The 10808-nt window shown below is 31.6% G+C and overlaps 1 long non-coding RNA gene across 1 annotated transcript; it reads right to left on the reverse strand.

The window, feature by feature from the left end:
• Positions 1 to 538: 538 nt before the first annotated feature.
• LOC143081884 (uncharacterized) lies at positions 539 to 4522 on the reverse strand. The gene is made up of 3 exons (XR_012980134.1): positions 4432 to 4522; positions 1794 to 1812; positions 539 to 684 (listed from the first exon to the last, which is right to left on the reverse strand). It is a non-coding gene; the product is annotated as an uncharacterized LOC143081884 (long non-coding RNA).
• Between the last annotated feature and the right edge of the window lie 6286 nt (positions 4523 to 10808).

The raw sequence follows: 10808 nt of genomic DNA on the forward strand, positions 1-10808 counted from the left end.
ATATTTGTCTGGATCCGTCTCTCTAAGAATTCCATGTGCAAAAAAAACCAACAAAAAACAGCAGTAATTCGGGGATAACTCATCAAGGAAAAACCTATTCCTAACATCGCATTACTAATCTTTTCTTTTCAAAGCACAAGTTAAGAAGTGTTCATAGAAATTATTCGTTGTTTTTTGCTAAAAAAAAAAACTAAAAGGTCAATCAATAATATTCTTTTTCTAAATGAAGTATTTCTTCAACTGTTTATAATTTAATAACAAAATATGTCATATTTTTTTAGTATCGTTTTAAAGGTGAGTAAAACATGAAAATAATTCTTGTAGTAAAGTAAAACTTTTGACCAATTTACTACTATACTGTTGTAAGGTTGTTTCTAGTAATCAAAATGTGTCATGAATTGAAAATTCCCACGTTAATGCCAATTAGCGCATATCTGACCAACTGAGATATATATGATGAGTTATTATACAACCTTTAGGAAAGAACAACTTTAAATTTTGATTCTTGTGTTTTTACCTTCCACAATATTACCTGTGTTCCGGCGTACTTATATCCCTGATCTTTACAGTACAGCAAGCACCTGTTGTTTTCCATATCTGGGTGATCACTCCCATTTAACTCATATTCATGTGGTAACACTCTGGTATATGTATCAACAAAACAACCAACATAAGCACTGCTACCTTTTAATATGAAATTACAGAAAATCAAGATCTGCATATATTAAGGATAGACGATTCAATTGGTTTTCAATGAATAGCTTTTTGAACTATTTCTTCTCTTTGATCGACAGATTAAGACTAAGTGTTAGCATGGTTAGACGTTATGCATTTTAAGAGAATCTCGGATAAACAAAATTCTCCATCGGTAAACTTTTTTCTTTTGGACCTGGTATTTATTTGGCAATATGCGAGGATGACAATATATCATGTATATCGAGGGAAGACAAATAGAAAATATTTAAGGAGCCGCAAAATGCTGCGTTGTTGAATATAACAAACATTAGGGAACTGCAAGGAATAAGAGTTCAATTGTGAATGTGATTCAACAACGGCATGATTCTATCTACAGTTAGTTTTCTTAACAATAATTTGTCTAACGATTCTTGTTTTGTGTGAACAGGTGTTGCCTTCCAATGTACCTGGCTGAATATTGTTAACAACTATTCCATCAGCAATTGCAGCTGTTTTATCAAAACTCATGTGATATCAATGATTTTACCACACATTTTAGGATTAATTTCGATGTCATTTATAACATGCATAAAATTTAGTTTATACTAGTTTGAAAGACATTGGTGTCTTAATAGCCTGGTGCTTGTATAAAAAAAAACATCTGCTCTCGCAACAACCATGAAAGTGTTGGCCATACAGGAGGTTTCGGGAAGTTAATCTCTTTTGTCTCTGGTGAATAAATGTCTCTTTGGCAACTGTACCACATATCCTGTGATATATATGAATATGTTTAAGAACGTCGACATGCACTAAAATGCAATGTTTTAAACAAGAGCGAACTCAATAAAAAAAAAATCGAATATTTTACGATATGATGCATTAACGACGCCAGCAAATGTTATTGTATATGTTAAAATGAAAAAAAAAGACAAAACAATAGTTTGGCAATATAGTGGATTTAAACATTTATATTTGAATGCATTTTTTCATTAATGTATTTAAGTTGTTGTTGTCATCATAAATCGATAAAACCGTGAAACATTTATATGCCTGGAACGAGCAAATGAAAGTACATTGCATAAGCTATTTTTGTAATGTTTGCACAAAAACGCACTCACCTATTACTTGAACTGGACACTGTAAATAAAAAGTAACAGACCTATAATTTAATTGTGACACCAGATGCATTTTGGTTTGTTGTACATGAAATATGAATGTTTGAATCGATCTCTGTCAAATATGGTCACAAGTATTATCATGACATGAGAAATTTCGAAGATACAAACTGTAATTATACTGTCCACCAAACCAACTTGACTGTTGGATCCCAACTTTATTATAATGATAATAATATATCAAGACATAATATTTTTAACATTAAAACATAATACAGATCTTAGTCAAGACTAATTAACTTTATTATCATTGATGTAAAAGATTTATTTTGGCTCTTGCATCGATGATTCAAAACGACCATATATAGGAGCAGCAAAAACAGTTATTCCAATACTAGTAAGTTAGGTCGATAATTATATACTAAAATGTATAGTGCGTTAACTGCAGTTCAAAAATAGCGATAAAAGAGGGGCAAAAGATACCAGACTCAAACTCATAAATCAAAAATAAACTGACAACGCCATGGGTAAAAAAGAAAAAGACAAATAGACAAACAACAGTACACAAAATACAACATAGAAAACTAAAGACTAAACAACACGAACCTCACCAAAAACTAGGGGTGATCTCAGGTGCTCTGGAAGGGTAAGCAGATCCTGCTATACGTGTTACTGATAATAGTACAAATCCGGTAACAAGTCCAATTCGGTAGGTCACATTCGTGAAAAGGGGACGGGATTGTAGTTACGATATTAGGAACATATCCGCTAACAAAAAATGATGATAAGATATCAATTTGATATTGTGTGAAGTAAAGTCATTCAAAAAACATGTGACCGCTGGAAACAGACAGTTGAACCTGGTGACTACTAGAACTGGCTGCACATTCAGTCTTGCAAGTGTAGATATTCAGAATAAAAATGAAAGATAGGTCATCATACACATTGATAAAGTAATTTTGTGTGGTCAGGCAGGGGCATCATTATGTCTTACAGACAGTGCAACACTTTCAAGTTGTACTTCAACATCATCGTTTGTCAAGTTTAAAGTATGTGGAACTATACTCATGCTTATGACAGAGCAGAGGGGATCGTTCATATTTTTTGTTCTTCATCAAATTATCAGTGTGTAGCCTGATTAACTTAGAAATGTATTCAACTGTGGTCATAAAAAGAGGTAGATTTTCAGATAGAATCGACCCATTGATTAGAAATCAATTAAGAACATTGACTTAGATGTTACTCTTCCAGTTATATTTAATGGAAAATCCCTAGACGCAATTATCAATATTATAAACACGCCAACTGAAGTTTAATATTCAACTAAGCCTGATGTAGTTTATGATAATATGATTTAAACATTTTATTTATACCAGGAGACATGCAAGGATAAAAAAAATTCGATTACTTTTAAAATATGCATGAGGTGTTTTGATAACGAAAAACTGATATTAAAAACAAGATAAGGAGTATATATTATATTCTTATAAATCCCAATACATTAGGGCATGGAAGTGACGCTCGAATGAAGTTTCAATGATCAACAAAGATTTTTGTGTTCTACTTTTAGTTGAATAATGAATATTAAACCACCTCCTATCTACACAATTCTTCTGTGTATGACGTTGCGCTATTGTTATTGTATGTTTTACATCGCTTATTTCAAGTTTGTCTTCAAAATACATTATAAAAATCTATACATTTTTTTCGGTCGTATTATCCTCGGTCTCTGGAGTTCTGTTAAACAATAAACTGTCAATCGGAAATTGTGTCATAAAGATTTTTTTTTTTATTTTCTATCTTCGTTTTCATGTTTTAGATCTTCAATTTTGGAATTCACTGTCTTCAAATTTATATATTGTCTTTGTAAGCACTATCGTTTGAGTTTTCTAGATTAATGACACGCTCAGACAGGTTTGTACCTCGATTGCCTTATCAACAAAAGACTCTTTCAATGTTATTCATTCTACTGACCGACCTTGAGATATTGGTTAACCTGGTTGTCTCCTTTTGTTTAAACATCATGCAAATAAATGTAGTTATCTACCATTGTAAATACAGCGTAAAAGTCACGAGAAACAACTGTAATTTTTGAATATGTTCATGAAAATGTCGGATTTCAATAACATAAATTCGCTTTGTCGATTGTTATATAGAAGGTTCTTACTAATTATTTGATAGATACGATCATCTAATTATGTTTAATCAACTTTAAATATGAACGAAAAGAAAATAAAATCACAACAGATTAAAACAGGTTTTGATCATATTTATAAATTTTTAATAAACCCTACGTGGAGTTATGTTTGTCTCCAGTAATGTCCCGTCTTATCAAATCGGAACATTGTACTTGGTACTATCAAATCCACTGAGTAGGAAATTCCACCAATTTACCTTGTTCAATACACCGTCTTTTCTTAGCCGAATTTATCAACGCATCCTTCAAGGCATACGCAAGTCCCAAAACACTCGATAGATCTTTTAAATAAGTAAATATTTTTAGGAATATAACGATATTTATTTTTGCTTACGACTGTTCTCATCATGTTCAAATGATAATCAAATGTAATGAATATCAGAAACAGATTTGTTTATATTACATAAATTGTCTAAATAGAAATTTCATAAAAGAAAATGTTACCTTTATTGTATTTATAAACTCTACAAACATCAACAATCCAATGAAGGTTACATATATGACCATTTTCGTCAAGATTTTAACGGTAGGAGCAAGTTCCATGTTTCAATTAATGCAACCAATTACATGTGCAAATTGTACAATGTTTTGAAAGTCTGTCGACCATCTGAAAACTTTAACTTATTGGAAAGCTTCAATTGGTTTATTGGTTTTTTCGCGATTGCGCCTCCTAACCATGTCATGAGATTAATTATTCAAAGAAGCAATGAAAGTTGTCATTTGGCTAGTAGGGTGATGACTAAGTATTGATGAATAATCTAAATTCAAATAAAATGAGATGAGATGACACATGGAAATTGTTATTTGTCTAATTAATCCGAGGCGTTTTTCTGGATTTACCATCATCAGGATAGCTCAAGAACCCACATCTCGTGGAATATTAAAAAAAAAAAAAAAAAAATCTTTTTACAAACCAGGTTTCTTTTCGTCCTCTTATTTATGAAAAGGTCTTTTAGTAAATATAATATTGTTTATTATTCTTGGTAAATTAGATTTGCGGAAAGATATTTTTGGCATGTACAGCTCAAATACATATACATGTATAAAAACCAACTAACCGTGTATGGGTTACTCTTGCACACATAATAACTTCATAATCGAAATCTATGCAATTATTTTTTACGCGATCCACGGCAAATGGATCTTAGCTTTTTAATAATTTTTCAGTAATATCTATAGACAATTTTTCTATTTTTTCAGTATTGGAAGTATAATTCTATTATCACTTTTCTTAAGGGGCATCAGCTGCCATCTAGACATAACATTCAAATACGGTTTGTTTTGTCTCAAACAGTTATTAAAGCGGAATAATGAAATACTAGTAGTCATTTTGGCTCAATTTTGTCAAAATAAGATCCAACACATCGCAAATGTATTATAGACTTGCAAGTGAATAATTCAACCTTAGTTGAACCCATACTTGACCTACAGCCGAAGATTGGTTACACATGCCCTAAGCGTGTTCTGTTATTTTTCATTGAAAAGTGAAGCAAGTGATCCCCCCCCCCCCCCCCCGCCCCCGCGCCAAAAAAAAACACATTTCTGTAGCTGATTTGGCCTATAAGAAATCATTCATATCCAAGTATAACCATGTTTACATATTTTAAATCTAGGACATGAAATCAAACAGACCTCAGAAAAACGTAATGACACAACTCTACGTGCTTCTCAGTCTATTTTTTTTTTAATCGTGTCGAATGACTATCGGCAGTCTTCAGAGGTAATTTCGGTGGTTAATTAAATGGCATCTACTCTAAAATACGCACGAAATGCTGATACATTATACAGAGCCCATGCATTGTTAATTGTTTCTTTTTGACTTCTTGTAATTTGGATTTACGTTTTAGTATGTTATGAATCAAATATGAGAATTAAAGTCAAACCGGTCATCATGAATTTAACAGCTAATTCCCCTTTAAGTGCAATCAGTATAAATGAAAAATAAACACTACATCCAGTTAAATACAGAATTGTATTAACTTAAGTTTTTTGTAATATACTGAATCATACTGAAATTAAGCAAGATCCTCATCGTTAAAATTTGGATATTCATATTTGTACTAGTAAATAGCCAGATTTGTATTGGATTTTCAGTTAAGGATGTACTTAGGTGAAATTTAAAAAATCTAGAACTTAAAATTAGTTCTTTAAGTCGGAAGAGAATTAGTTAAGGAACAAAATAAGCTAACAATATTGATAGGTAATGGAGCTCCTTTTCGAGATATTTGATTTTCAAAAAATGGCGGGAAAAGGCTGACTCGGACTTTTACCTTATATTTGCATTGGTATTATTTGGGTCTCAAATCGAAAGAAAATAAATGTAGAATCTGCTTAAAATTTGGTAAATGACCGTTTATGAGCTATTGAAGTTTTGTATGAAAAGAAAATGGGCAAAATATTTTACCCCGTATCGTAGGGAAAAAAAACCAAGGAGTCCTAACATCTGACACAAACTCCTAAACCTCAACTAAGTACATCCTTAAAATCAGAATTCTAATTTCAACTACAGTAAATATCTGAATTCCAATTAGTACTAAGTGGATCCTGGATCGTACTGCATTCCCATTTGTAATGTAAGACAAACATCAATCATTATAATTAATGAGTGAATATCAATCACCTGTAATGTTGAAGAAGAAAAAAACGGGCAAAAGTATAATATTGGAGAAGGTAAATTACAGCATATACTATTCTAAAGGAGATTTCAAAATACAGATATATTTAATTAAGCTGTTGGGTTGCTAGATTTCAGAAGAGGAACAATAATTGATATTTCAGTAGTATGAAGTATGCACAACAACATATTGGAAGATATAATTATAAGTACTAATACTGAATAGCTCCTTTTCATTCAATTCATGTGTTTGTATTTTTGAGAATAAAGCTGCACAAAAAGGAAGAAAAAAAACCCATTAAGGTACAATATTTATGAGGATTTTATAACCGTCCGAATTTTATTTCTTGCACAGCAAAATTTTGTGGAATTTTTTGAAATCCGTAAAACATATTCTAGGATGTCGTAAAGGTGCAGTCTGGTTTTATTCAAACAAGAGATGATCAAGAAGCACCGCCCTCGGAAAATCCTTGTTTTAATTTTGCGTTAACGGAATGAATGTGCATCGGAACATTTCTGGATCAAAGTGACAAGTTAGTTTATCTACAAAATTCACAAAGTATTAACAGAGACTTTGGACGTCTTTAGTTCATACACACCTATAAACATAATATGACTCTACATCTCACGAGAAAAACGTTCGGTGAAGAATTTAATAGAACGTACGTTAGTATTTCAATTGTGCATAGCGCAGTTTTCCTAGGAATTGTGTCATATTGAAAATAAAAATAAATAAGACTATAATTATATTTGAAAATTGGCCATTAATTGCAAAATCAGTTAGTAACCATTGTTTATAATAAATAATTCAAATAAAACATCACATATAACGCCAATGATGACAATTCCAAGGTTGATGGTCGGAGCCATGGTCAACAATGTAAAATCAGCAATTTTCTAATATTGCATTTGAATAGGAATAACAGTACCGTGTTTGAAAAATTGCCAAATTGTCAACTCACAAATTGACGATGGCAAATAAAGTTCTGTTTTATCTTTGGATGCTTTACATCTGATCGTTAAGGTCCCATAAACCTGGAACAACACAACCAATTATTTTCAAAATAGGGATTTTCTTACTTCAATCCTGATGTTGTCTTACTATTTCATGCGAATTGGGTTGTGCAAACTTGAGTTATTATACGACATATTGCAATAAGGACAGACAGAAGAAACGACTGATGAACAGCATACAGTATACAATAATATGTCAGTCTAAAAGAGGTTCTTCCACCATTCTTATATATTCCGTCAAAGACGGGCGAATAATAATAAAGTAGAAAAGACTTTTCTTTTTGTAGATGTTTTTTTTCTTTAAATGAAGTCTGAATTTAGATTTCACAACTCATTTGATCTCCTCTTTTTTTTTTAGGTGTATGTGAATACTGTACAAAGTAAATGATATATTTGCATTGTGGATTGAGGATCAATTGTGTGTATATGCATAACTATTGGATTTCACTGGTTTGATCATAGACTGTAAACAAATTTACCAATTGATAATTTCCCGTCTTCTGTATCCAATGAAAGATTCAAGAACCATATCAAATTTTCCGTTGAAAAAGGTTTCTATAGTTTTTTTTTATGTTGTACTTTTACACCACTGTCCCAGGTTAAGGGAGGGATTGTCGCCAGCAAACTGGTTTGACCCAGTCACTTTCTGTATGTGTCTGTCGCCAAGTAAGGAGCCTGTATGTCAGTGGTTGTTGTTAGTTTGTATCTGTAACATTTTTTTCGTAATTGTTTTTCTTATAACATGTCGGGGCCTATTATAGCCGACAATACGGTATGGGTTTTTTCTCATTGTTGAAGACCATGCGGTTGCTTATAACTGCTTAAATCCACTTCATTTGAACTTTTGTGGATAGATATCTCATTGACAATCATACCACATCTCTTTTTTTATATCATGTTATCTTATTGAATGGGAAATTTCCCTGGGAAACAACAGCAATTCGACATTCCTCCATATTCAATGTATGGAAAATGAATAGATTTCTAAAACTAATTTAGTATTATAGCTATTTGAACTCATCTAAATTTAACTTAGTAAGTTTAATTTCAGGAGATTGCATTCAATTTAACAATATTAATATTTAAAAGCGACACAGAAAGAAACATTTCTTATAGTACCACAAAAACGTTTCTTTATTAGGAATAATATAAATTCCATGGTAATGCATGAATACTGTCACCGGAAACAAACAGTAAAAACATCTATTGAATTATTCCCCTGTGAAACAAAGTATTACCTAGTTGTTTGTTTTCCAGGGAAATCGTCAGGGTTACTAAATATGAATATTTTGACCATAGTCGTAGGAAAATAAGAAAAATACAATTGACACTTTTGAAAAATACAAACAAATGAACTTCTTCTTTGTTGTTGAGAAATGAATAATTTCTAAAGAACACGTGCTTTGTGTGGGAAACAATAGAAATGCGACTTCCCTCCATATTCAATGTAAGAAAATGTATAGATCTAGATTAGTAAACATGATTGAAATTATCTTTACTTTGACAGTTTAATTTCAGTCAGTGATTCAAAAAGGAATATATCATATAGGATCACTTTTTTTTGTGATACGAAGAGTCAAAAAGAATATATTCTTTATCAAAAATGAATGACTTTCATAGGAAGCAGACATGAAAATATTTCCCTGGGAAACTATAAATATTCAACTGGTATTCATAAAAATGTTTCACTGGGAAATAAAAAGTACATTGGTACTATTTACGCGTGAGTATTTCCGATAATTTGCATCAAAAATTTTATAGTTTCCCAGGGAAATATTTCTTATATGGTTTCCTATGGCAAGCCGTTCTTGTCAAAACTATGTTTAAATTATTTTTCGAAAATTTAACACACTGAGATTTAAAAAAAAAAAAAAACACACTGAGATTAAAAAACCTAAAAACACACACTGAGAATAAGAAATTACAAACTGAGATTTCAAAAAGACACACTGACATTAGGAAAAATGAAAAACAAACACTGAGAATTGAAAATTACACACTGGGTTTCAAAAAGACACACTGAGATGAAATGAACTGAAAAACACACACTGATAATTTGAAATAACACACTGAGATTTGTGCGCATTTTTTACGCGCATAAATCTAATTAGCATACGTAATCTTGATCTATTTCAAGCTTAAAACAACTAGGGGACAGAACTCGTAAGTACTTCAACCTGGCGCCAAATGTTTTATAAAATACATTAGAAATACAACGTAAAAGACCAATAGAACAAAAAAAATACCCACTTACTCTCATTACAAAATATAACCAGATATATGTATTATATGTCTCTGATATAACCAAATGGTGAAAAACTTTATTAAAATTATAAGAAAACATTGGAACAATCTACAAAAAGACAAACAATGGAATGACATTTTTACCCAAGTATCTATCTGGGCGTCACTGGTGAGTCTTGTGTGGACGAGGGGCGTTTTTGACGTATTGAATTTTAAACTTGATGCTTTTTGTAATTCATTAATCATGTGTTTCCTTGTCTAATACGTTCTCCTATTTAGTTGTATTGTAGTCCTGTAATATTAAGTTGTCATTTCAATGTTATATTTAACATTGCCATTAAAGTGCGAGGTTTGGCATGCCACAAAACCAGGTTCAACCCACCATTTTTTCCTTTAAAAATGTCGTGTACCAAGTCAGGAATATGGCCATTGTTATATTATTGTTCGTTTCTGTGTGTGTTACATTTTAACGTTGCGTCGTTTGTTATCTCTTATTTTTGAGTGTAATTTCACATTGCGATAAGACGTGTCACGGTACTTGTCTATCCCAAATTCATGTATTTGGTTTTGATGTTATATTTGTTATTCTCGTGGGATTTTGTCTGATGCTTGGTCCGTTTCTGTGTGTGTTACATTTTAGTGTTGTGTCGTTGTTCTCCTCTTATATTTAATGCGTTTCCCTCGGTTTTAGTTTGTTACCCCGATTTAGTTTTTTGTCCATGGATTTATGAGTTTTGAACAGCGGTATACTACTGTTGCCTTTATATAACATATAAACGTAACAAAAATATAAAGGATTACCCTGCGAAATCAGGGTAACAGTTGAAAGACTTTTGAAAAAGGACCTATGCTTAAACAGTATTAAGCAAACAATCCCGATACACCGTTAGCAGTAATATTAATCTGAATTATATAGACAACAAATTTATGAATATGAGTTAGCAAAAAG

The sequence above is a fragment of the Mytilus galloprovincialis genome, chromosome 7 (assembly GCF_965363235.1).
Source record: "Mytilus galloprovincialis chromosome 7, xbMytGall1.hap1.1, whole genome shotgun sequence".
Taxonomy (NCBI): domain Eukaryota; kingdom Metazoa; phylum Mollusca; class Bivalvia; order Mytilida; family Mytilidae; genus Mytilus; species Mytilus galloprovincialis.